Source organism: Solanum dulcamara, chromosome 4, assembly GCF_947179165.1.
Source record: "Solanum dulcamara chromosome 4, daSolDulc1.2, whole genome shotgun sequence".
Taxonomy (NCBI): Eukaryota; Viridiplantae; Streptophyta; class Magnoliopsida; order Solanales; family Solanaceae; genus Solanum; species Solanum dulcamara.
In genome coordinates this window covers 80,078,878-80,105,980 of record NC_077240.1, presented here as the reverse complement: position 1 = coordinate 80,105,980, position 27,103 = coordinate 80,078,878, and the positions used below count along the sequence as shown (strand labels likewise).

At 37.3% G+C, this 27,103-nt stretch overlaps 1 long non-coding RNA gene and 1 other non-coding gene across 2 annotated transcripts; one reads left to right on the top strand and one right to left on the bottom strand.

Moving 5' to 3' along the window:
- Nucleotides 1-19,819: 19,819 nt before the first annotated feature.
- Nucleotides 19,820-19,892, bottom strand: TRNAT-UGU (transfer RNA threonine (anticodon UGU)). Its single transcript has one exon. It is a non-coding gene; the product is annotated as a tRNA-Thr (tRNA).
- Nucleotides 19,893-21,413: 1,521 nt separating this feature from the next.
- Nucleotides 21,414-23,654, top strand: LOC129885178 (uncharacterized). Its single transcript, XR_008766067.1, has 3 exons — nucleotides 21,414-21,569; nucleotides 22,566-22,607; nucleotides 23,429-23,654. It is a non-coding gene; the product is annotated as an uncharacterized LOC129885178 (long non-coding RNA).
- The last annotated feature ends 3,449 nt before the right edge of the window (nucleotides 23,655-27,103 follow it).

Genomic DNA, 27,103 nt, shown 5'->3' with positions numbered 1-27,103 from the left:
CACGATTTAAATAAAAAGAAAAAATAATAATGAAGAAATTATCCCAAAACCTGGTGTCATAAGTATAAAGAGCATCTAATACAAGGTTCGAATCTGAAGATACAACATAAGTCTCTGAATGATATAAAAGACTGAAAAATAAAGATAGACTAGTGACGATCCAAATTCTGGGACCTCACCACTAATCTGAAAATACATAATCTGCTAGAATATTAACTGCCACGTGGGGTACCCCGACTAGTATCTGCATCAAAAAGGGACACAGAAGTAGGGGTGAGTACAATTCACATGTACTCAATAGGTTTTAGCTGGCTGAGTATAAGGAATTAATCAAACCTATGAAATAAACTAAGGAACGCTTCCACCTGCATACAGAAAAGTCCCACTTCGGCATCGGTGCCGCCAATTTATATATATAGTGGCACGAGTAAAGTAAACCCATAATAACAACTCATAATCACAATTAATCGAATAATTCAAGCAGCACAAATATCAATGCAATGCAATGCAATATGATGATGCAATGATGTGGTGGTACGGTGGAATCAAGACTGTCGCACAGCCTGTCGTATACACCTGCCGAGCTGTGCTACCAAGCAGGACCCATGGGGGTCTCGCAGACCATATACCTCAATCACAATATCTCATTATCCTTGTCACCTCCTCGTGGTCAAGAGATCACAATGCATCTACTACCCTGCCGGAAAACTACCTCGGTCAGGGACTCAAGATACAAAGGTTAGGATCACAATGCATCCACTACCCTGCCGGAAAACTGCCTCGGTCAGGGACTCAAGATACAAAGGTTTAAAGGTGTTTCATTTTCTTTCTCAAAAAGAATTTCCATATTTCTCAACTTCCCATGTTTCATGATATGATGAATGAGGATGAATGCATCAAAACACCTATGCATGGAAGTAATAATCAACTCACATGTGGTATAAGGTTCAAAGTTCTCAAAACTTAACCTACACATGATATTCACCCTTAATAAATAGTAACGGGAAGAACACACTTTCATTTAAATATTCACTCCTTTCTTAATAATATTTCAATACTCAAGTATGCTCAAAAACCCCAACTCAATCTCTCAGGCGGCATCACAAGTCAAATAATATACTCAAGCCTCTCTCTTAGGCAAATCATAATTCACATGCTCTCAAATCAAATAAGATAACAAATAAGGCCCCCACACGGGCTATGTAATACAAATAAACCCCGTCACGGCAACACATTAATAAATAAGCCTCCACACGGACATCACAATATATATAACATTCTCAACTCATACTACAACCCCATCCCAAAGTCTATAACATATGAATGACTAATTACCCCATCTCAATCTCAAAGAAAGATAGCCAAACCTACCTCAATTGCCGAAACCGCACTCGAATACCTCCACTGGACAAGCAACTCTCGAATTCAGTGCCCGGAATGACAAACACTATCAACAATGAAACATACATATCACAAGGAGTCCAATGACACCCATATTGATAGGTTTCAGAACCGGGGGTAAAATGGTCCAAAAATTAACTATTTTCAAAAATGGTCAAATCTGGAAATTTATTGAACAATCACATTCTATTGGTAATAAGGAACTCATGGTTGAAAAACTCATAAAAATAGAGCTCAAAATGAGTTGGAAATCACAATTTTCCTTAAATTCGGATTAGGGAAGAAATAAAGATTTTTGGGGTTTGAAACTAAAATTTAAGTGTTAAAATCGTCAAAAACTTAATGAAAAAGGAATGTTTTAGGTCAAAAATCACTTACCTAACACTTTTCCTCGAAAATCTTTTCTCAAATCACCTTAAGGAGTTCAAGAACTCAAACAAATGATGAAAATATTGAAATGGGAAGAAAGGGGCATTTTCTGCCCAAAAAGTTACTGTTCACGCATGTTACTGTTCACGCGTGTTTTGTACAAATTTTCAAAAATCACCCTCAAGATCATTACAATATCCACCACTAAAAAGGATGTTCGTCTTCGAACATAAGATAAAATAAAGTACCTGGGGTCTCAAAAAGCTGAGGGTACCGAGCCTGCATATCAGACACTAACTCCCAAGTCGCCTCCTCAACAGGCCGATGCTGCCACTACACCTTGACCGAAGTGACCTCCTTGGTCCTGAGTCTACGAAGCCGCCTATCTAGAATAACTGTCGGCTCCTCCTCATAAGTCAAATCCGGACTCAACTCTACCGCATCATAAGAAATCACATGAGACTCATCCGGTATGTACTTGCGAAGCATGGAAACATGAAACACCGGATGGACAGTTGATAATTTAGAGGGTAAGGCCAACTTATACGCCACTTCACCTACTCTCCTCAGGATTTCAAACGGGCCAACAAACCTTGGGCTAAGCTTGCCCTTCTTTCTGAACCTCATTACACCCTTCATGGCGATATTTTAAGCCACACGCAATCACCCACCATGAACTCTAAGGGATGAACCCTCCTATTAGCATAACTCTTCTGACGACTCTGAGCTGTCAATAGTCGACCCTGAATCAAATGTACCCGCTCCACAGCATCCCTAAGTAAGTCAGTATCCAATGCATCAACCGCAACAGAATCAAACCATCCAATGGGTGATCGACACCTACGACCATACAATGCCTCAAATGGTGTCATTTGAATGCTGGAGTGATAACTGTTATTATAGGCAAACTCTGCTAAGGGCAAGTGTTGGTCCCATCGGGCACCAAAATCAATCACACAGGCCCTAAGCATATCCTCCAACACCTGAATAATCCGCTCGGACTGACCATCGGTTTGGGGATGAAATGCTGAACTCATCTCTAGCCGCGTACCCAAACCACGTTGTAATGCCTTCCAAAAGTGAGAGGTGAACACTGAACCCCGATCTGATATAATAGAGATAGGCACCCCATGCAGCCTAACAATCTCACGAAGATAGATCCTAGCTAACTGATCCGCATTGTAGCTAGTCTTCACCGGAAGGAAATGGGCTAATTTGGTCAATCGATCCACAATCACCCAGACAGAGTCATACTTACCCAATGCCATGGGTAATCCAGACACGAAGTCCATAGTGATACGCTCCCATTTCCACTCAGGAATGGGCATCCTTTGCATAGGACCACCTGGTTTCTGATGCTCATACTTTACTTGTTGGCAATTTAGACACTTAGCCACAAAATCAATAATGTCTCTCTTCATGCCACACCACCAATAGTGTTGTTTCAAGTCATGAAACATCTTTGCCACTCCCGGGTGAATCGAATACTTGGAACAATGAGCCTCCTCTAATATGATACGTACCCATTCACTAACCTTGGGCACACAAATGCGACCATTAATCCTCAAAACTCCTTCCTGATCAAGAGAGGCTGATTTTGCTTCACCACTCAACACTTTGTCTCGAATGGCCCTCAACTTTTCATCTTCAAACTGGTGTGTACGAATCTAGTCCATCAAAGTAGACCTAGCCTCCACAAAGGCCAAAATACCATGATGTGTAGAAATATCAAGTCGGACCAACTGTCTAGCCAATGACTGAACCTCCAACGCCAAAGGCCTCTCCACAGCCTTAAGAAAGGCCAAACTACCCATGCTAGATGCTTTGCGACTCAGGGCATCCACTACCACATTAGCTTTGCCCGGATGATAAAGTATGGTAATGTCATAGTCTTTCAATAACTCTAACCACCTACGCTGCTGCATGTTCAGATTCGGCTGAGAAAAGATATACTTAAGGCTACGGTGGTCAGTATAGACCTCGCAATGCACTCCATAGAGATAATACCTCCACAACTTTAGAACAAACACCACCGCTGCTAACTCTAAGTCGTGGGTAGGATAGTTCTTCTCATGTACCTTCAACTGTCGAGAAGCATAAGCTATAACTCTACCTTTTTGCATCAATACACCACCCAAGCCGACTCTCGAAGCATCACAAAACACAATAAATGCCACACCCTCCTAGGGTAAGGCTAGAATAGGTGCTGAAGTGAGTAACTCCTTGAGCTTTTAAAAGATCGCCTCACACTCATCAGTCCACTGAAATGCCACGGTCTTTTGAGTTAGCCTAGTCAATGGGGCTGCAATAGAAGAGAATCCTTGAACAAACCAACGATAGTAGCCTGCCAACTCAATAAAACTCTGAATCTCGGTAACCGAAGTAGGCCTACCCCAATCATGAACCGCTGAAACTTTGGCTGGATCAACCATAATACCATCCTTGGTCACTATATGACCCAAGAATGTCACGGACTCAAGCCAAAACTCACATTTGGAGAATTTTGCATACAACTTCTCCTCTCTCAATCTCTGAAGGACTGTCCTCAGGTGCCTAACATGATCCGCCTCATTCTTGGAATAAACCAAGATGTCATCAATAAACACGATCACAAACGAGTCCAAATAAGGTCGAAATACCCGGTTCATCAAATCCATAAAAACAGCCGGGGCATTAGTCAACCCGAAGGACATAACCACAAACTCATAATGCCCATAACGAGTCCTGAATGCAGTCTTTGGGATATCAGATTCCCGAACTCTCAATAGATGGTAACCCGACCTCAAATCAATCTTTGAGAACACCGATGCACCTTGAAGCTGGTCAAATAAATCATCAATGCGAGGGAGAGGATACTTGTTCTTGATAGTGACTTTGTTCAACTGTCGATAGTCAATACACATCCTCATAGTACCATCTTTCTTCTTCATAAATAAAACCGGTGCACCCCACGGTGATACACTAAGTCTAATAAACCCTTTCTTCAATAAATCTTCCAATTGTTCTTTCAACTCTTTCAATTCTGCCGGAGCCATCCGATAAGGAGAAATAGAGATGGGTTTAGTGTCATGCTCCAAATCAATCACAAAATCGATATCACGGTCAGGAGGAACTCCCGGCAAGTCTGTAGGAAATACATCCATAAACTCTCTCACCACCCTCGTAGTTTCTATATGAGATGACTCTGTGGTGAGATCACGTACATGAGCCAAATAAGACAAACAACCCTTATCCATCAAGCGACGAGCACGAATATAAGATATCACCCCCTTAGGATACGAACTCGGATTACCCTTCCATACTAAGCTAGGTAAACCGGGATAAGCTAAGGTCACGGTCTTTGCATAACAATCTAATATAGCATGATAAGGAGATAACCAGTCCATACCCAGTATCACATCAAAATCAAGCATGTCTAGTAAAATCAAGTCTGCACGGGTCTCTCTACCCGAAAATATCACCAAACATCCCTTGTATACCCGATCCACTACTAAAGATTCACCTATTGGGGTAGAAATAGTAATAGGCACAATAAGGGACTCACTCACATAATCAATACCCACATTGAAATAAGTCGACACATAAGAATAGGTAGACCCTAGGTCAAATAATACTAAAGCAGAATGATGGCAAACTGGAATAATACCTGTAATAATTGCATCAGAGGCTTCTGCCTCATATCTACCCGGTATAGCATAGCATAACTGACGGTCACCCTTAGCCTGCGAACCACCACGAGCACCACCTCGTACTCTACCCCTAGCACCATGGGTGCCACCTCTAGTATTCTGCGAAGAACCTCGAACAGTTGGAGCATCTATAGAACGAATAACTGGTGCCCCAGGCCGTCTATTAGAAGGAGCACGTTTGGGGCAATCTTGGGCCTTATGCCCAAACTTATCACACACATAACAACCTCGAGGACCTGAACTCCGTGGGGAATAACTAGAAGTGTCAAAATGACCTCCGGAGCTTGAAGAACCCTGAATAGCTGCCTGGACTGGTTTGCCCTGATAACCATGGGTTCCTAAACCCGAATATTCTTTACCCTTGGAGGAATGATCGCTGAATTGACCCTGTCGATGGAGCCTCTTGGCCCCGCCCTGTCTAGCACGTCGGATACTCTCTATCATCCTGGCATGATCAATAATACTCTGAAACGTACCCCTAGACAATACAAGAGAGGTTGTAGCCTCCTGGAGATAACCGGCGAATCCCTTCACTAGTTTGCAAATCCGCTCGAACTCGGTTGGAATACTCGACATAGCATAACGAGATAACTCATGGAAGTGAGTCTCGTACTCAGATACAGATAGGGAGCCCTGCTCCAGTCTGTCAAACTCATCCCTACGCTGATCACGAAGGCTATAAGGCACAAATCTCTCAAGGAACACCTAAGTAAACTGTTCCCAACTCATCATAGGAGAACCAATAGGTCTACGAGCAAGAACTGACCTTCATCATTCTTTGGCCACTCCCGCAAATTGATATGAAGTGTAAGCAACTCCATGTGCCTCTAAAATGCCTAGGTTGAACAACCTGTCTTGACACTCAGTCAAAAAGTCATAGGCTTTTTCTCTGGCTTTACCATCAAACTTTGGAGGTGCCAATCGAACGAACCTCTCGAAACTCTTCTGCTCAGCTACCAACATGGCAGCATTAGCAGAAACTGGCGGAGCTGCAAATCTTGAAGGTGCAATAGAAGGCATTGAAGATGAACCAGGAGTCTGAAATCCTACACTAGGCCCCTGAACTGACGGTGTAGCACCAACAGTGATAGGAGAACCTACAGTACCTGAAACAATACCAGAGGTAGGAGCACCATCTAGTCTAGACAATAATCGAACCAGTAGCTCCTAAAGAATCGGAGCACTATCGGGAACCACAGGAGGCTGGGATGGCCTCTGCTCCTCAGTCTGCTGCTCCAAGTCATCCTCATGCTCATACATGGGCTCAGGTGATAACTCTCTAGCTCGTCCACGAGCAGACGCCGCTTCCCTGGCTCGGCCTCGTCCCCTGACTCCACCACGTCCTCTACCTCGCTCGCGTACTGGGGCTCGAGCAGCAGGTGCAGCCTCACCCTCAGTAATTGTAGCTCTAGTCCTCACCATCTGCGCAGAAGGAATAGATATGAGATATATAACACTTGATATGAATAAATCACACGAAGGGAGTAAAAAGAAAAAAATTCTCCTATTAAGTATCTTGTAGCCTCTCGAAGATAAGTACGGACGTCTACGTACCGATCCGCAAGACTCTACTAGACACCCTGCTCTTTAACTTATAAGATCGGTGAACCTAGTGCTCTGATACCAATTGTCACGAACCAAAAACTGAGGTCATGATGGCACACATCTCAAAACTCAATCTGAGGTGTAACCCTAAAAATAAAACTCATACAAGACTCCCAAAGAGGAAAGTGATGCCACGATTTAAATAAAAAGAAAAAAAACAATGAAGAAATTATCCCAAAACCTGGTGTCATAAGTATAAAGAGCATCTAATACAAGATTCGAATCTGAAGATACAACATAAGTCTCTGAATGATACAAAAGACTGAAAAATAAAGATAGACTAGTGACGATCCAAATTCTGGGACCTCACCACTAATCTGAAAATACACAATCTACTAGAATATTAACTGCCACGTGGGGTACCCCGACTAGTATCTGCATCAAAAAGGGACACAGAAGTAGGGGTGAGTACAATTCACATGTACTCAATAGGTTTTAGCTGGCTGAGTATAAGGAATTAATCAAACCTATGAAATAAACTAAGGAACGCTTCCACCTGCATACAGAAAAGTCCCACTTCGGCATCGGTGCCGCCAATTTATATATATAGTGGCACGAGTAAAGTAAACCCATAATAACAACTCATAATCACAATTAATCGAATAATTCAAGCAGCACAAATATCAATGCAATGCAATGCAATATGATGATGCAATGATGTGGTGGTACGGTGGAATCAAGACTGTCGCACAGCCTGTCGTATACACCTGCCGAGCTGTGCTACCAAGCAGGACCCATGGGGGTCTCGCAGACCATATACCTCAATCACAATATCTCATTATCCTTGCCACCTCCTCGTGGTCAAGAGATCACAATGCATCTACTACCCTACCGGAAAACTGCCTCGGTCAGGGACTCAAGATACAAAGGTTAGGATCACAATGCATCCACTACCCTGCCGGAAAACTGCCTCGGTCAGGGACTCAAGATACAAAGGTTTAAAGGTGTTTCATTTTCTTTCTCAAAAAGAATTTCCATATTTCTCAACTTCCCATGTTTCATGATATGATGAATGAGGATGAATGCATCAAAACACCTATGCATGGAAGTAATAATCAACTCACATGTGGTATAAGGTTCAAAGTTCTCAAAACTTAACCTACACATGATATTCACCCTTAATAAATACTAACGAGAAGAACACACTTTCATTTAAATATTCACTCATTTCTCAATAATATTTCAATACTCAAGTATGCTCAAAAACCCCAACTCAATCTCTCAGGCGGCATCACAAGTCAAATAATATACTCAAGCCTCTCTCTTAGGCAAATCATAATTCACATGCTCTCAAATCAAATAAGATAACAAATAAGGCCCCCACACGGGCTATGTAATACAAATAAACCCCGTCACGGCAACACATTAATAAATAAGCCTCCACACGGACATCACAATATATATAACATTCTCAACTCATACTACAACCCCATCCCAAAGTCTATAACATATGAATGACTAATTACCCCATCTCAATCTCAAAGAAAGATAGCCAAACCTACCTCAATTGCCGAAACCGCACTCGAATACCTTCACCGGACAAGCAACTCTCGAATTCAGTGCCCGGAATGACAAACACTATCAACAATGAAACATACATATCACAAGGAGTCCAATGACACCCATATTGATAGGTTTCAGAACTGGGGGTAAAATGGTCCAAAAATTAACTATTTTCAAAAATGGTCAAATCTGGAAATTTATTGAACAATCTCATTCTATTGGTAATAAGGAACTCATGGTTGAAAAACCCATAAAAATAGAGCTCAAAATGAGTTGGAAATCACAATTTTCCTTAAATTCGGATTAGGGAAGAAACAAAAAATTTTGGGGTTTGAAACTAAAATTTAAGTGTTAAAATCATCAAAAACTTAATGAAAAAGGAAGCTTTAGGTCAAAAATCACTTACCTAACACTTTTCCTCGAAAATCTTTTCTTAAATCACCTCAAGGAGTTCAAGAACTCAAACAAATGATGAAAAATATTGAAATGGGAAGAAAGGGGCATTTTCTGCCCAAAAAGTTACTGTTCACGCGTGTTACTGTTCACGCGTGTTACTGTTCACGCGTGTTTTGTACAAATTTTTGAAAATCACCCTCAAGGTCATTACACGTGTACTCATTTTTCATTTTGTAGCATCTCTGTACTTGTGACTTTCAGATTTTGGGAGGGATCTTTAGTTGTTTACATTATGTTTTTTGTTTACTTTCGCTTATTCTTTCTGCCTATATTTATAATTCGGTACTCTTATTTCGTTTCTGCTCTCAAACTCATTGCTTGAAGTTCCGGATTGATGGATTGGCTTACCTACGGAGGGTTATAGTAGGTGCCATCACGACTTAAGGAATTGGGTCGTGACAATCAAGAACTTACTCAAGATTTAAGAACCCTAGAATCATAAGATCGAACATATGCAAATTAGAGTGAAGAAAGAGAGCTACCCTCAAAAGTTTAAGTTTTTCAGCGAATTGAAAAGACAGACAAATTATAAAACACTAATAGACATAAATAAATCAAATTACAAGAAATTCTACAACGAATTAGACTTGAGAATCATGAATATTTTTAGAAAATTTAAATTACATATTACACTATGAGTATATGTATACTTAATTTAACTCTACTTTTAAATGAATGAATTTTCATTTACAACATATCATACATTATTAAGAAGAAATTATACAAAAACAAGAAACTAAAGAAAAGAAAGAAAAAAACAATTTGAACTTATCTAATGCAATTGGAGAAGCTTACGTTGGACCATAGTTCTCCTTTTCCATAAATTAATTTCCTTCCTTGGCTCCAAACATATAGTTGTTCTACTTCTACCTAATAATATTGGAGCAGAAAAAGAACTACTCGTTTCTTTTTCGTCGTCTTCATCTTCATCTTCATCGTCACTATATCCTCCATCATCGTCCATATAATACTTACGTTGATCTTGAGGTAAAATTTGTATTGACCTCCAGTCAAAATTGGTCAACGTTTCCCTACCACTAGCGAACCGTTGCATTTGACTCAAACAATGGGCTCTATCAGGAAACTTACAAATAATATTTTCAACTGCAACATCTGATTTTCGCTCCCATATCAATTTCGATTTTCCACCAAATATATTTCCAAAATTAGACATCAATTTCTTCGTAACGGTTTTTTGTTGATTTTTACTAGTGCTCATTTTTTCACTACTATTGATGCGATTCAACGTCTTCTTTACCTTTTTATTGTGCTTGATTTGCCCGATACACGAGATTTTTGGCGAACCGGGATCGGATTTTCGTCCGGAGGATTGATGGGCCGGAAATACTGGTATAATTGGGCCGGTAAATCCTTTATGGTGATGATTTTTGTGTTGATGCTCTGCTTCTACTCTTTTTTCTTCTCTTGGACTAAAAGGTGCATGTGCATTTTGTAGTATAAAAGCAACAGTCAGGGTTGTACAGGGCAAACTGATAAACCGCACCAAACCGACAAAACGAACCAAACTGGAAAAAAAACCCGACTAGTGGTTTGGTTTGACTTGATTTGGTGTTTGAAAAAAAACCCGACCATTATAGGGTTGGTTTGGTTTTAACTAAAAAAAGTCAAATCGAACCCAAACCGACCCGATTATAGATATACTATTTTTAAATTATGTTATACATAAAAATATTTATTAAAATGTAATTTATAAATATTTTTTAAAATTTTTTCATAATTTTTGTTTTCTTTCTTACATTTAGATTTGGACTTGAGAAGCTCATCTAAATAATATATAAAAAAAGCTCATCTTATAAAGTTATATTATAAAGTTAAAACTTCAAACAGTGTTCTGCCTCTATCTTATATGTTGATATTTTGTACTAGAACTCTTTTTAAGAAGCACTGTTCTGTGCTTTTTATTAGATACTATGAAAAATCTGAGAAACTCGAAAAAACCAAAAAAATCTAAGAAAAATTGATATCGAAAAACTCAACTTTTATTGATTTGGTTTGGTTTATAGATTTAACAACCCGACACAAATGGTTTGGTTTGGTTTGTAAAAAAACCGAACCAACCCGGTCCATGTACACCCCTAGCTGCAGCTGCTTTTGGTAGTAATTTCAAGATTGTAATTTTCTTCTTTGATGACTTGCATAGTTTCTCCATGAGTACTCGCTTCACGAACGAATTCAAAATATTCAACAAAAAAATTCGATTCTGACTTTGTAGATTGAGTCGATGCTGATCCAAATTCTTCTAGCTAGTTCTCTTTGATTTTCTAAATGAAAGATTCAATTCTGACTTTGTAGAGGTAATCTCTTCACGACCTCGAATTATTATTCACGAATGAATTTGGAAAAGCCGACATAAAGATTTGATTATGACTTTGTAGATCGAGTCGATGCTGATCCAAATTCTGCTAGCTAGTTCTCTTTGATTTTCTGAATGAAAGATTCAATTCTGACTTTGTAGAGCCGGTGCTAATCCAAATTCAGTTAGCTAGTTCTCTTTAATTTTCGAGAGTCGGTGTTGATCCAAATTCAACTAGCTAACTCTCTTTAAGGTTTGAAATGAATAGTTTCTAGTCAATATTGCCAGCACCCCTTTCTGATTCCAAATTATCCATTAATATTGTTACCTAATCTTATTTTGATTGGTTAATAGTATTTTTGGTTCCTCATTTATTGATAAATTTAAATTTAATTTTTTATAATATCTGATTAAGTATATTTATTATTTAAAATGTCCCTGTGTTTTTTCTTATAAATATTCATAATTTTTCAAAATTATTACCCGTGTCATCATTTAATTATCCATATTTTATATTAAACGTGTAATATATTACTCCATATTAGAGGTAATATACTTATAAAAATCGTCCAACTTTAACATGCTTTCTACATAATTAAAGTAATCAAAACACACAGTTTAATTAATTGAAAATTAAATATGTTACGTCGAGTCATATATAACAAGAACCAAAATCAAATTCATCTATACTTGAGCGATCAAAAATATTATTCTCGCTATTTTGATAGTAATAGTATCTGAACCAACCAGCACACACTTTAATTATTCCTTCGAAGACCTATTACTTCCTTCAAAATATAATTTTACTTATTTTATTGATCGTTAGGTCACAGTTACCTAACTACCTTATCAAATACCAATAAAATAATATAGCACAATAATTTGTAACATATACATGTTTAATCGTGAATTCAAAACTCAACCCTTACAACAATTCTTTCAAAAAACGAAAAGAGATGAATCTATCTAAGTAAAAAGCTCCTTTCGAGCTTAAGTCACTTCATTCGAAAAAGAACGAAAAGATAGAAATAAACTTAGCGGAATTCTTTTTTACTACATTATGCAAAAAATATGTAATCGAGAAGAGTCAAAATGAATATAGAGGACCAAGCAAAACAATTAATTAATGGGACCTTGGATTTAAACATTAATTAATGCACATTTTCGTCATGCTTTAACTAAAAGTCCAAAATTGCATACAATTCAGTACGTAAGATTAGTAGGAAATTACGTAGATATGAAGGTGAGTTGACCAACTTTTCCTTTGAATTTTACTATAGTACTCTCGATGTATGATATTTGATTAAACAAAAAATTAAATAGATTAAGAAAAAAATTTAAAATGTGTGATTTAAAATAAAATAAGAAATTTGTGAATCAAACATATATGAGATTAGTTGTTACTACTAAATATTGAAAGATGTTATTTTTCTCGGAACTAACTAAAAATGAAAGAGTGTTGTATAAATTGGGATGGAGGGAGTAATACTTTTTTCAAGTAATAAAAAATTATTCCTAAAATCAACATTACTAATTAAGTAATTATTGCTAACTGCTACTCTATTATACACAAAATATCTTTCTCCGAACCCTGTGCATAGCGGAAGTTTTAGTGCACCGGACTACCCTCTCTTTTATGCTTATTAGAAGAGTATAATTATTACTTATTACTCGATTGTTGACTTTATATTAGAAGTTACTCCTCATAAAGTTTAAATTAAAAGAGATTTCATGATTACTTCAAATTATAAATGAAGTTGAATATTAGAAGAAGAAACAATTTGTTTTATTTTATTATAACATAAATGATAGTAGAGTTATATTTTCTAAAACCCGTAATTTTACAAGTGGTAATACTTTAATTCAACCAAAAAAGTCTTCATCTCTTTTTAACCATTCGGTTTGTCGAGTTTATTAATCCGATTAATCTAAATACGCATCGGTCGGTTCAGTTTGATTTTAAAGTTTATCAATTTGACTTATTGGTTATCAATTTATAGACATGTCAAACCGTTATAAAACATTTAAGATATTGGCTTATCGATTATCGGTTTATCGGTTATTGATCATTATCGGTTCGGTTATCGGTTTAACCGTTAAGATTTGCACAAAAAAAAATTATTGATAGTCACTTAGAAACAAGGTGACAAACCACATAAACCATGCACATGAGTTGATAAATTGTGTCTTGCTCAAAAGCAAAAGTAAAACATTGTTTAATAACCAAGAGTTTGAGACAACAAGAAATAAAAGTATGAAAACTAAACCCTAAGTGAATAACTTTATATACCAAATGGTAATAAATATAAATTATTAAGTTACTATCGGGTTATCAATTAACCCGTTAAGAAAAAACTTTAAACCGTTAAGAGCCGATAACCCGATAATAAAAAAAATTAAACCATTATCGAAATCACTAAACCAATAACTTATTACCGATAAACCAATAACTTTTTCGATTTAGTTTATCAGTTTCGGTTCAATTTTGAACAATCCTCATATGCACGGTAATAAGACCTATTTAATTAGTGCTTCTAACCAGATTTTTTTTTACCCAATTACATTCCTTTATTTATCATATTTTCCATTAGTCTCATCCATTTCAAAAAAATTTTAAAATCCTTTCTTTCCATCCGGATACATTAATTTTGATTAATAAATTATCTCTATGTTCAATGTATCATACTTTAAATGTTACCTGCTGATATATAAAATCCTAATTAATGTATCCGAATTACTGAATTAATGTATTGGAATTACTATATTTTTAAGGGATTTTTGTTGATTGAAAAAGGATAGGAAAAAATGGTAATTACCCTTTACACTATGTGATTTCTGTAAGTTCCCCCCCCCCCCCCAAAAAAAAAGGTCATTCCCAAATTTTGAACATAAATTATATTAGCATGCGCTAACATAGGTAGGAATGATAAATGACCTTGAAAGATTTAGATTCATTCAATCGAGGTCTAGGTCGAATTTTTTTGGATTCTTATTTAATAGCGTCCGTAACGACCTGAGAAAGACTCCAATAGCCCCAGTGAGACATCTACGGTATTTACGAGCATTTTAGGGGTGATGCAATAGGAATTAGACGATTTTGCCAGTTTTTCGTGTGTCTTAACCCACAAATTTTTTAGGTGTCGGAGGTCTGGGTTGAATTTTCTTGGATTCTTTTTCGTAGCATCCACAACGACCTGGAAAATGACTCCAGTAGCCCCACCGGGGATTTTATGGTGTTTAGGAGCATTTTAGAGGCGACGCAACAGGAATTAGGTGATTTTGTCAGTTTTTTGTGTGTGTTATCCCATGTATTTTTTAAGTGTCGGAGCTTCGAGATGAATTTTCATGAATTCTTCTTTAGTAGCGTCTGTAAAAAACTTGAGAACGATTCCAACAGCCCCGACGGGACTTCTACGGCATTTAAGAGCATTTTAGGAGCGACGCAATAAGAATTAAGCGATTTTGCCAGTTTTTCGTGTGTATTAGTCCATTAATTTTTTAGGTGTCGGAGGTATGGTTTGAATTTTCTAGAATTCTTCTTTAGTAGCGTTCTTAACGACTTGGGGAATGACTCTAGTAGTCTCGATGGTGCTTGTACGGTGTTTAGGAGCATTTTAGGGGCGACACAACAGAATTAGAGGATTTTGCAAGATTTTCGTATGTGTTATCCCATGTATTTTTTAGGTGCCGGGGGTTAGTGTCTAATTTTCTTGGATTCTTCTTTAGTAGCATCCGTAACGACATGCGTAACAACTCTATTAGCCCCGACGGGGATTCGACGTTGTTTAGGAGTATATTAGAGGCGACGCCACAGGAATTAGACAATTTTGTTAGTTTTTTGTGTTTGTTAGCCCATGAATTTTTTAGGTGCCGGAGGTTCGGGTCTAATTTTCTTGGATTCTTCTTTAGTAGCATCCGTAAAGATCCGGAGAATGACTCAAGTAGCCCTGGTAGGGATTCTACGGTGTTTAGGAGCATTTTAATGGGAAACCACAGCAGGAATTAGGCGATTTTGTCAATTTTTCGTCTGTGGTAGCCCATGAATTTTTTAGGTGCCTGTGATTCAAGTCGGATTTTGTTGAATTCTTGTTTAATAGCGTCCAAACGACTCTAGTAGCTTCGACGAGGTTTTTACTGTATTTAGTAACCTTTTAGAGGCGACGTAACAAGAATTAGGCGATTTTATTATTTTTTTTTGTGTGTTAGCCCACTAATTTTTAGGTGCCAGAGGTTCGGGTCAAATTTTCTTGGATTGTCACGCCCCGAGAGAGTACCCTAGAAATGGCCGGCACTCGAAGACTATTGCTGGTCTCCAAGTGAACCACTTGATCCAATCACACATCCATTCATATTAATCAATCAGCGGAAAGTTTAAAATAAAGAAATACTTTAGTGGGCAACTCAAATCATCACTCTAACTCAAATAATAAAGGTCATGGGCCAACAAATTGAACTCCAATCTATGTCGTTAAATAGTTTGACAAGAATAATTCAAGAAATAAAATACTCAATTGACCCATCACTATCTAGTCTATGAAGCCTCTATCACTACTATCTAATTGGTGTCAATGACATGTTCATGGCTACCTTAAATCAGAATGAAAAGGACTAAACTCAACGCAAAAATAACATAAGAGGTGTCCTCCGAATGTAGGGGAGGACTCGCTAATAAGCTGAGTGTGAACAGATCCTCAATGGTGCCCTTATTGATGATCTCTTAAACCTGTCTCGGCATCATGAAACGATGCAGGTCCAAATGGACGTCAGTACATGAAATGTACGAGTATGTAATATGGCAGAATGAAACATACCTCAAGGTAGAATAATGTTAGTTCGGATATCTCAAATCAGAAAGATAAGGAAGACTCAATCAAGGTGTCATAATTCTAAAGTAAGAACAGAGTTTAGACAGAGAGCAATCATAAACCATCCAATCCAATCATATACAATCCGATTCAATCCAATCATATACAATCCGATCCAATCCAATCATATATAATCCGATTCAATCCAATCCTATACAATCCGATCCAATCCAATCCAATCCAATCCAATCATATACAATCAACTCAACAATCACGTCAAAGGACCCAATTCAATAGGTATGCAATTTAAAATTTAGCAATGTTATACAATCCAACTCAATCATCACAATCTTAATCAAACCAATCATATCATGCAAATCCACTCAATTTGGGAGATTCTCTAACCGACAACCATCACCATATGAGCAAGTGATAGTATAACAAGCCGACGTTGTTGCCACGTCCATTCATACTTTGCCAGGGTATGAACGAATCAACCAATAATGGTTCCATCAATCAATCAAGTCCTATTATTTTAGGACAATGAAATAGGGAAATATCCGACATAGTACAATTCCTTCCTACGCTGGTTATGTAGTTCATGGGATTCAAGTATGGACTATACTCATACTCAATTCGGTGCTCAATACTCCTCCCAAGACTCAATATGCTCATATTTATCAAGTGAGTAAATTACTCAAAATACTCATTTAGTCTCATTGGACTCTTTCAAATCAACTCATTTAGTCTCATTGAACTCTTTTCAAAACTCAATCAAATCTGGCTTCATTGGACCTTCTTTCAAATCAACTCATCTCAAACCATCAAATTCTTCTTTTAAAAATTTGATACCATCTCAACTCAATGAATGCAGAAAATATTAGATGTCTTTAAAACAAAATTTCAACTCCTCAACTCAAACTCAAAATAGGCATTTTTATGTAAAAATGCTCAACTCGTTTATATTCAAAATACTAATGTTCAAAATAATTAAAAGACTTCTCAAACTCAACTCATGCTTAAACTCTTTTAAATCAAAGATGAAAATAATCATTCCTTAAATTCAAAATAGTGTATACATAGTTTATACAAAAATGTTCACAATTCATTTATTTAAAACTCATTCTCAAATAATAATTTATACTCATATGAATCCAATCAAATCAAATTATACAAATCACATATCATGTAGTCACATTAGACTCCAATCCATTTCACCTCACACATCATCATCAACATACCCCTTCATCAATCATTCTACATATGTTAACTAACCACTATTCACATCATCATTCACACCATTATCAAACATCATCATTCACATCATTATCAATCATCTTGCTCCAAAATCCTTATTTTTACTCAATATTCAATTTCATCAAATTCATATAAAATAATACCTCATTTCACTTTGAAAGCAATAGTGTTTTTATTATACATAAAAACCATCAAACTCAAACTCAAGATAAATTATGACCAAAAAGAAAATTTCATCTTGATTTCATGTAAATGAATACATGAATTCATAATCTCAACAAACTCAACTCAAAAAAATCATTAATACATATGGATTTATATACAAAGATTCAAGAAACATTCATAGAAGGTTCAAATCTTTCACAACTTCCATCCATCACATCTATGGGCATATGAAAGAACTCAATCCATATTTTGGTTAGCCTTACATACCTGGAAATGAAGAACATCCCACCAAAAATCAAAGAAATGACTTGAAGATCTTGGATCCTTGAGCTTTTGAGAGGATTTTGTTGGAGATGATTTGGAAGAGAAGAGAGGATGAATATTAGGGTTCCTTTGGAGAGGCAAAAGTCTAAGAAAATATGGTCCAAAACGTTTCAAGTGAGGGTATATATGTTTATGGAAAATATCCAAGTTGCCCCTCTTCAAAATTTGGAAAACTGGGCAAAAATCCTGCTAGCACTATAGTGGCGCGTTGCGCCACTGCAGCGCCAAGCCAAAATGGTCTTAAAACCCTGTACATCTAATAGTGGCGTGTCGCGCCAAGGACCAAACTACTAAGGTTGTTTTCTGGCGCTATAGTGGCGTCCGGACGCCACTGGAGCGCCAAGCCTAAATTTTCTACAGTTAGAGTCCAAGCCTGAAATTTCTGCAGTACTAGTCTGTAGTAAAAGGGTCATAACTTTTGACTCCGAATTCAAAATTACAATCTTGGTGATGTTGGAAAGAAGACTCAAAGAAATTTAATTTGGTAGGTCGTGGGCCACCTAGTTCGTTATATTCAAAGAGATATGGTCATTTGAAGTTGACCCTTATACTCACTCATTCGAAAACTTAATCGATTGGAATTTTTTGGATTCGACTTGGTGTTAGAGATCCCTAAACACATCTAACACACTTAAAATACTTAGGAATCAATCCTAACTCATATATAAAATTACAATTCCTTCGATTCGATTCTACACACACATGAAGAAATATTCGAGTCTTTGCGAAAAAAATTCCGGGGTGTTATAGGATTCCTCTTTAGTAGCATCTATAATGACCTGGAAACGACTCCAATTGCCTTGGTTGGGATTTTACGGTGTTTAGAAGTATTTTAGAGGTGACACAACTGGAATTAGGCGATTTTGCAAGTTTTTCGTATGTGTTAGCCTACAGATTTTTTAGGTGCCAAGGTCCGGTCAAATTTTCTTGAATTATTCTTTAGTAACATCCGTAACGACATGGAGAATGACTCCAATAGCCTCGGTGGGGATTCTACGATGTTTAGGAGCATTTTAGGAGCGATGCAACAAAATTAAGAGATTTTTCAAGTTTTTTGTGTGTGTTAGCCCACGGATTTTTTAGGAGTCGTGGTTTCGGATCAAATTTTCTTGGATTCTTTTCTAGTAGCGTCCGAAATGACCCAGGGAACTATTCAAGTAATCCAGGTGGGGATTTTACGGCGTTTAGGAGTATTTTAGGGGCGGCGAAAGAGGAATTAAGCGATTTTATCAGTTTTTTGTGTTTGATAGCAAACGGATTTTTTAGGTGTTGGGGGTTTGGGTCGAATTTTCTTGAATTCTTCTTTAGTAGCGTTCGTAATGACCTGAAATAACTTCATTAGAACCTTCGGGGATTTTACGATATTTAGGAGCATTTTAGGGGCGACGCAATAAAAATTATACGATTTTCTCAGTTTTTCGTGTGTGTTAGCCCATAAATTTTTTAGGTAATGGTGTCCTGGGTCAATTTTTCTTTGATTCTTTCTTAATAGTGTACATAACAACCTAGAGAATGACTCTAGTAGCTTCAGTGGGCTTCCACGACATTTGGGAGCATTTTGGGGGTGAAAAAACAGGAATTAAGCGATTTTGCCATTTTTTTCGTGTTTGTTAGCCCAAGGAATTTTTAGGTGCCAGGGCTCCGGATCGAATTTTCATGAATTCTTCTTTAGTAGCGTCTGTAACAATTCGGAGAACGACTCCAGTAACCCCGGCGGTGCTTCTATGGCGTTTAGAAGCATTTTAGAGGCGACGCAACAGGATTTTTATGATTTTGCTAGTTTTTAGTATGTGTTAACCCACGAATTCTTTAGGTGTCGGGGGTCCGATTCAAATTCTCTTGGATTCTTCTTACTGTAAAGACCTGGAAAACAATTGGATTTTTTATTGCTTTTGCTGTCAAATCGCCCAAATAAAAAAAGTATAGGGAAAAGCCGGCTATCGGAATCGAACCGATGACCATCACATTACAAATGCGATGCTCTAACCTCTGAGCTAAGCGGGCCCACATCACAGAAATCTTATATGCATAGTAATTTACTAAACTACTGGAATTGGAATCTTAGTTATTAACTAGTCAATATTATATTGAATATTCTAGAGCCCCGATGAGGCTTCTACAACATTTCGGAGATTTAGGGGCGACGCAACATGAAATAGGTGATTTTGCAAGTTTTTCATGTGTGTTAGCCCATAGATTTTTAGGTGCTGGGGGTTTGAGTCAAATTTTTTTGGATTCTTCTTTAGTAGCATCCGTAACGACTTGGGGAACGACTCTACAAACCCCGATGGGGCTTCTACGACATTTTGAAGCATTTTAGGGCTGACGCAACAAGAATTAGGCAATTTTGCCAGTTTTTCGTGTGTGTTAGCCCACAGAATTTTTAGATGCCGGGGGTCCAAGTCTTTTTTTTCCTGGATTCTTCTATAATAGCATCCGTAATGACCTGAGAACGATTTCAGTAGCCCCGATGGGGCTTCTACGGTAATTTGGAGCATTTTAGGGGCGACGCAATAAGAATTAGGCGATATTTGCCAGTTTATGCTGTGTGTTAGCCCACAAAATTTTTGGTGTTAAGGTTCTTGGTCGAATTTTGTTGGATTCTTTTTTAGTAGCATCCATAACGACATGGTGAACGTATCTAGTAGACCCTATAGAGCTTCTACGGTATTTAGGAGGTCTTTTACAGTGTTTAGCAGCATTTTAGGGGTGACGCAACAAGAAGTAGACGATTTTGCAAGTTTTTCGTATGTGTTAGCCTACAGATTTTTTAAGTATCAGGGGTCCGGGTCAAATTCTCTTGGTTTCTTCTTTAGTAGAGTCTATAATGACCCGGAAAACGACTCCAATAGCCCAGACATGACTTCTACGGCATTTAAGAGCATTTTAGGGGCGACACAACATAAATTAGGCGATTTTGCCAGTTTTTTGTGTGTGTTAGCCCAAAAAATTTTTAGGTGCCAGGGGTTCGATTCAATATTCTAGAATTCTTCTGTACTAGCATCCTTAACTGTTACATTCCGTATTTTTGCATTTTGGATTATTCGTAAGTTAACGATTATAAATTCAAGGACTTTTAATTTTGAATTTTAAAAGGACATGATTTGTTGTAGATGCCAAGTTATATGAATAATTTATGTGTAGTAAAATACATCTCAAGAAGGACCCTTAAGCCAAATCAAAATAGAAGCCATCAAATATGTTTTTTTTTAAAGTCACGTTTCGGGTAAGCTAACTTCGGGAGGCCATAACCTCTTTATAATTTGAGAATTTGGGAAAACTCTCAACATGAAAGTTGTAGATAATTGAAATATGTTTTCAACCATAGGTCGTGGGACAAAATGTGATATCGTAGTAATAAGATATAGATATTTTAAGTATGACAGGCCAAACTAAATAGTGAATTCGGCCCAACCCAATTCTAATTCGGGTCAGGCCCAATACCCACGAAATTAATCTAATTTCTATGTCTTCCTTCATAGTTTAGACTAAGAAAATATCCAGAAAAATTTCCAGAGAGAGAGAGGGGAAGTTCTTGAGAGAAAAACCAAATCCGACCAAAATTCGAGTCCCGAAATCCGAAGCTCATGAAGAGAAAATTGTTGTACGTCGCGTTGGCTTCAATTTGAGCTAGAAATCAGCCAATAAGGAGAAGATTTTATGTGGTGCTGCAAATTTAAGGTAATATTAAAGTCTCATTTTCATTGTTAACAAGTTTAGTTAGTGTTTTAACGGATTAGAACGGAGAAAATAGTGTTATAAACTAGTTTGGTGATTTGTTGAGAGTTATGGGTTAAAGGATTGTTTTAGATAGATTAAATAGATGGAATTATCTTAGTGATGATGTATAATAATGGTTGATATTGTTTTGATGTTGTTGATGAGTTGTTGTTCTTGAATTTGGAGGAAAAAGGTGTATGAAGATTGTGAATGTTCAAACCCGTTTTTGGAATTGAGTAGCTGGTAGTAATTCTGGAATATCTCATTGTGTAGACCTTCGATTTTAGATATTAAACGTGTTTTGGAAATATAATACACGTACCTACAACTCTTATGTTTATGAATTGAGTAGCTGGTAGTAATTCTGGAATATCTCATTGTGTAGACCTTCGATTTTAGATATTAAACATGTTTTGGAAATATAATACACGTACCTACAACTCTTATGTTTATGTCTTAGTCTATATCTGCTGTTATTATGTCGAAAACTGAGCATGAATCATAAGACAAATTCTGTCCAGAAAAATCCTTTATGTATAGTTGTTCGTATTTTGATGATATCTCTTTGTATAAAATGATTTTTGAGTTGATTTCTTTTGCATTGGAAACTTAAGACATAGATCTAAATGTTTCATGAAGGTCATAAAGTCCAGTTTTGCCGTTTTCATTTTCAAAATTTAGATACAACGTGAGGTACTTGACTTTCCGAATTTACTGCTTTGGTAACATGAGTCGGGTGGAAATATTCTAGGCTTATTGTCAATGATAAATCTTATTTTGTGTCAATATTTTGGATTGTTGATGTTGATTGATGATTATATGGCTGGTTTGAAAGTGGGAAAAGTGAGCGGTATAGGGGAGGTGCTGTCCAATTTTTTTTAGAAATAACCTACTAACGATAGACTACGTTTTATTCTTGTCCATAGCTTAACCATAGTGCTTAACGTTTTAATATAGGTTGAGACAATATTGGACAACATATACGTATAAACGCTAAAGGTATGTAAAGTTAACATTTTCTTCTTTTGGCATGATCCATATGAAACGAACGAATGACGTATGCTTAAATTCCAAAGAAACTCTCATTCGTAGATATACTCGGATGGCTACCGTTCTTGATTTTCAAAATTTATATTGTTATGTCTTGACTCATGTGTATGATTCCAGCCATCCTAGTTGGTATAACTCATGTTGTGGTATAATTCATATTTTAGTATAATCCATAATTGGTGTGATTCATAATGACTATTGTCTTGGTTTTCAAATGATGAACTGTTTTGCTTATTCTATTAAGTCTCCGATAATGATCAAATTTCACAAGGTTGCTAATGATACCTTATTCGTGCATATTGTTATGGTATTATTCACCGAGTCCTACGATAGGCCGGGTATGTTATCATGTATAGATTCCACTACATTATTCACCGAGTCCCTTACTAGAGGGCCGGGTACGTGATATGATAATATGATATTATGATGATATGACGATATGATTATGGCACCGAGTCCCATAATGGGCCGGGTACGGTATCAGTGTACACTACTCTATTCACCGAGTTCCTTGCTAAAGGGCCGGGTATGGTATATATATACATATAACGATATATTGATATAATTATGACACCGAGTTCCCTAACGGGCCGGGTATGATATATGATGATGATATGCATGTATTCATTTCATAAGACACAGGTACAGTGATTAGCTCCTGAATCTTTATTGCAGATGTGATCTCCTTTACGGTATTTTATGCTTTATATACTCGGTACATAGTTCGTACTGACCCTCTTTCTTCGGGGGGCTGCATTTCATGCCTGCAGGTACAGATACTCATTTCGGAGAGCCGCCAGCTTAGGATTCTACTCAACGAGTTTGAAGTGCTCCATTGTCTCGGAGCCCAAACTTTGGGTACTAATCCTTATAATGTATATATTTGTGTATTTAGGGGTACGACGGGGCCCTGTCCCGTCATATGCTATTGTTAATCCTCTTAGAGGTCTGTAGACATATGAGTGGGTTGTATATAGATGTTGTCCGGTGTACTAGTATGACTTATGTTTTTAGACGTTTATATTCAGAATGGAAGCCTTGTCGGCTTACATATTATGTTATCTTATTTTTGACAATTAAGACTCCCCAAGAAATAGGTGATTTTGGTATATATATAAGTAACAGTTTGAGACGACGTGCTACCCATATAAATCTTATATCATGTTTAATTACCGATTGACTATAGATAATAGGTGTGTATATGAGGGTCCAATTCGGACACTAGTCACGGAGTTAGGTCGTGACATTAACGACCTGGGAAATGACTCATGTAGCCTTGAATAGGCTTCTACAGCATTTAGGAGCATTTTAAGGGCAACAAAACAAGAATTAGGTGATTTTGTCAGTTTTTCGTACGTGTTAGCCCACGAAATTTTTAGATGATGGGGGTCCGGATCATATTTTCTTGGATTCTTCTTTAGTAGCGTCTGTAATGACCTAGGGAATGAATCTATTAGCCCCAGTGGGGCTTCTATGGTATTTAGAAGCATTTTAGGGGTGACTTAATAGGAATTATGCGATTTTGTCAGTTTTTCGTGTGTGTTAGCCCACGAATTCTTTATGTGCGGGGGCTCATGTCGAGTTTTCTTGGATTTGTTTTTACTAGCATCCATAATAACTTAGGAAATAACTCAAGTAGCCACGGCAGAGCTTCTACTATGTTTAGGAGCATTTTAGGGGTGACACAACCTGATTTTGGTGATTTTGTCAATCTTTCGTGTGTGTTCACTCACGAATTTTTTAAGTGCTGGGGTTCAGGTCAAATTTTCTTGGATTATTCTTTAGTAGCATCTGTAACGACTAGAGGAATGACTCTAGTAACCCCGGTGGGGCTTCTACGGTGTTTAAGAGAATTTTAGGGGCAACGCAACAGGAATTAGGCGATTTTATCAGTTTTTCGTGTGTGTTATCCCACATATTTTTTAGATGTCTGGGTCAAATTTTCTTGGATTATTCTTTAGTAGCGTCCGTAACGACCTAAGGAAAGACTTCAGTAGCCTCGGTGGGGCTTCTATGATGTTTAGGGGTATTTTAGAGGCGACGCAACAGGAATTAGGCGATTTAGCTAGTTTTTCGTATGTGTTAGCTCCCAAATGTTTTTCGTGCCGGGGGTCAAGGTTAAATTTTCTTGGATTCATCTTAAGTACCATTTTTAATGACATGGGAACGACTCCAATAGCCCTGACAGGCCTTCTAAGGTGTTTAGGGGCAGCGCAACAGGAATTAGGCGATTTTGCCAATTTTTCGTGTGTGTTAGCCCACAGATTTTTTAGATACCAGGGTCTAGGTCGAGTCTTCTTGGATTCATCTTTGGTATCATCCGCAATGACCTAGGAAATAACTCCAGTAGCCCCTACAGTGCTTCTATGATGTTTAGGAGTATTTTAGAGGCGACGCAACAGGAATTAGGCGATTTTGCTAGTTTTTCATATGTGTTAGCCCCCGGATTTTTTACGTGCCGGGATCTAGGTCGAATATCTTTGGATTCTTCTTTAGTAGCGTCCGTAACAACCTGGGAAATGACTCCAGTAGCCCCATATAGGCTACTACGACATTTAGGAGCATTTGAGAGGCGACACAACAGGAATTATGTGATTTTGCCAGCTTTTTCATGTGTGTTAAGCCCACGGATTTTTTCAGTATCAGAGGTATGGGTCGAATTTTCTTGGATTCTTCTTTAGTAGCGTCCGTAATGACATGGGAACAATTCCAGTAGCCCCAACGGGGCTTCTACGGTGTTTTGTAGCATTTTAGAGCCGACGCAACAGGAATTAGGCAATTTGACAAATTTTTCGTGTGTGTTAGCCCATGGATTTTTTAGGTGCCGGGGGTTCGGGTTGAATTTTCTTTGATTCTTCTTTAGTAACATCTATAACGACCTGGGAAATGACTCCAGTAGCTCCGGCTAGGCTTCTACGTCGTTTAGGTGCATTTTAGGGGTGACGCAACAAAAATTAAGTGATTTTTCTAGTTTTTGTGTGTTAACCCACAGTGTTTTTAGGTGTCGGGGGTCGAGGTTGATTTTTCCTAGATTCTTCTCTAGTTGCATCCGTAACGACCCGGGGAATATCTCCAGCAGCCCCGACGGGGCCTCTACGGTGTTTAGGAGCATTTTAGGGGTAACGCAACAGTAATTACACGATTTTGTAAGTTTTTCGTATGTATTAGCCCACATATTTTTTTGGTGTTGGGGGTTCAGGTTGAATTTTGTTTGATTCTTCTTTAGTAGAGGGGTAGGTATATGTATCTTGGTACTATGGCATTACTGATTTTTATTGCATTATTCTCATTCATATACAGCAGCTGCAACTACGGATCGGGGGAAGGTTTCACCGCCAGCTCCCGAGGCTCCAGGCCAAGTTTGAGGGGTCGTTTATGTATTATGCCTTTTGAGAAGTATACATGTAGGTCTTGCATCAGTTTGATACTCTAAATAATTTACCACTACTACCTGTTTTAGCACTTCCTTGTACAGAGTGGACACTATGGGGGAGCAAGTCCGCGATGCAGACTTGCCGCGCACTCTCCTGTTTTGTGCAATTCTTGAAAAATTCATCTTTTGGTGCCAGGGATTCAGGTCCAATTTTCTTGGATTCTTTTTTAGTAACGTCCATAACGACCTGGAGAATGACTTATGTAGCCCCGGTAGGGCTTCTTTGGCGTTTATGACCATTTTAGGGGCAATACAATAGAAATTAGGCGATTTTATCAGTTTTACGTGTATGTTAGCCCATAGATTATTTTAGATTTCGATAATCCGGATTAAATTTTCTTGGATTCTTCCTTAATAGCATCAATAACGACTAAGGGAACGACTCTTGTAGCTAGGACTGCTTATCGGGCGGATCGGATGGATTATTGTGCTTAACAATTCGACTTGGTGGAATGAATTTAATTTACTCTCACATAGCATTATTCCAATGTATATACTCTTTTTATTCATAAAATAATTTTATTTAATCATAATTTTTTTTCCAGAAGAAAACAAAATCTATAAGTTTCATTTTAGAGTATCAAAATGTAGACAAGATCCTTAATTAATTCTACTTTTGCATGACGGACGATTCTTCCAACGTTTTTTTTTTAAAACATTTTGTCCATAAATAAAAAGACAAAATAGCATCTTTGGGAATAAGCATTGTAACTCTAATACCAACAATACTATGTATATCTAACTTAGCACTATGAGAAATAATATAATTTTAATTGCAGGCTTTTAAAATTATGTTCAGTACGATTTCATCTATCTTTAATTAAAGTTTATGAATTTGATATTCAAATTTAGACGAATATATTTAATTTTCTTCAAATTCATTGTGTTTATCTTAAAAAATCTATTGAATATGTACAAAAATTTCAAACCCACAAATTTCATATTATGACTCCACCTAAACATGAAAGCAAATTATAACACTGCAATTTGTCAGGTAATGAGTGGAATATCC